The following is a 1,773-nucleotide window of genomic DNA, read 5'->3' on the forward strand; positions in this document are numbered from 1 at the left end:
GATAAAAACAGAGGGTGAGTGAGTTTAGGTGTATCTGTGTCTACAGCCTTGCCCCCAGACTGTGTTGGACACAACACTCCTGCTGCACATGTAAAAAACAAAACAAAAAAACAAGCCATCTCTGAAACAAAAGCCTCGACTGGCCTTGCTGCAGAATGGTAGTCTATTACTGATGATTGTCCAGGATATGGGCTGTGAGATGCCTGTGTGCTTTGTGAATAAATAGACAATGAATAATATTGGTCCAAACCCACTTAGTGTCATCCCACTATCACCAGCTCTGTCAAATGCTATCTTTTTCTTTACTGTGCGATCGTTGGTGACAGTAGCTGTGGTGAGCGGGGTCGTGTGCCCCCGCCCGAGTGGTGACAGTAGCTGTGGTGAGCGGGGTGGTGAGCGGGGTCGTGTGCCCCCCGCCAGAGTGGTGACAGTAGCTGTGGTAGAGCGGGGTCGTGTGCCCCCCGCCCGAGTGGTGACAGTAGCTGTGGTAGAGCGGGGTTGTGTGCCCCCCGCCCGAGTGGTGACAGTAGCTGTGGTAGAGCGGGGTCGTGTGCCCCCCGCCCGAGTGGTGACAGTAGCTGTGGTAGAGCGGGGTCATGTGCCCCCCGCCCGAGTGGTGACAATAGCTGTGGTAGAGCGGGGTCGTGTGCCCCCCGCCCGAGTGGTGACAGTAGCTGTCGTTGAGCGGGGTCATGTGCCCCCCGCCCGAGTGGTGACAGTAGCTGTCGTTGAGCGGGGTCATGTGCCCCTCGCCCGAGTGGTGACAGTAGCTGTCGTTGAGCGGGGTCATGTGCCCCCCGCCCGAGTGGTGACAGTAGCTGTGGTGAGCGGGGTCATGTGCCCCCCGCCCGAGTGGTGACAGTAGCTGTGGTGAGCGGGGTCATGTGCCCCTCGCCTGAGTGGTGACAGTAGCTGTGGTTGAGCGGGGTCGTGTGCCCCCCGCCCGAGTGGTGACAGTAGCTGTGGTTGAGCGGGGTCGTGTGCCCCCCGCCCGAGTGGTGACAGTAGCTGTGGTAGAGCGGGGTCGTGTGCCCCCCGCCCGAGTGGTGACAGTAGCTGTGGTTGAGCGGGGTTGTGTGCCCCCCGCCCGAGTGGTGACAGTAGCTGTGGTAGAGCGGGGTCGTGTGCCCCCCGCCCGAGTGGTGACAGTAGCTGTGGTTGAGCGGGGTCGTGTGCCTCACCAGAGTGGTGACAGTAGCTGTGGTTGAGCGGGGTCGTGTGCCTCACCAGAGTGGTGACAGTAGCTGTGGTAGAGCAGGGTCGTGTGCCCCCGCCCGAGTGATGACAGTAGCCGTAGTGAGCGCAGCTTGCACCTGTTTCAGCGCCGTGATGAATCACCAAATAAATTGGGTAAATTATTGTCCTTCAATTTTTACGGGGACTTTTGCGTTTTTTGAGGATGCAGTGAGTTTAACGTCTAGACGCAGCCGCGGAGACCATCAGTACTGAAATCACACCTGGATGGTGATTAGTAAATAAATAGATGCTGAGGTCAAAGACAGGCCCTGTGAGGGGATGAGGTCACGGCCAGAGAGACAGGCCCTGTGAGGGGATGAGGTCACGGCCAGAGAGACAGGCCCTGTGAGGGGATGAGGTCACGGCCAGAGAGACAGGCCCTGTGAGGGGATGAGGTCACGGCCAGAGAGACAGGCCCTGTGAGGGGATGAGGTCACAGCCAGAGACAGGCCCTGTGAGGGGATGAGGTCACGGCCAGAGAGACAGGCCCTGTGAGGGGATGAGGTCACGGCCAGAGAGACAGGCCCTGTGAGGGGA

This window comes from Notolepis coatsorum (genome assembly GCF_963971535.1).
Source record: "Notolepis coatsorum genome assembly, chromosome: 18".
NCBI classification, from domain to species: domain Eukaryota; kingdom Metazoa; phylum Chordata; class Actinopteri; order Aulopiformes; family Paralepididae; genus Notolepis; species Notolepis coatsorum.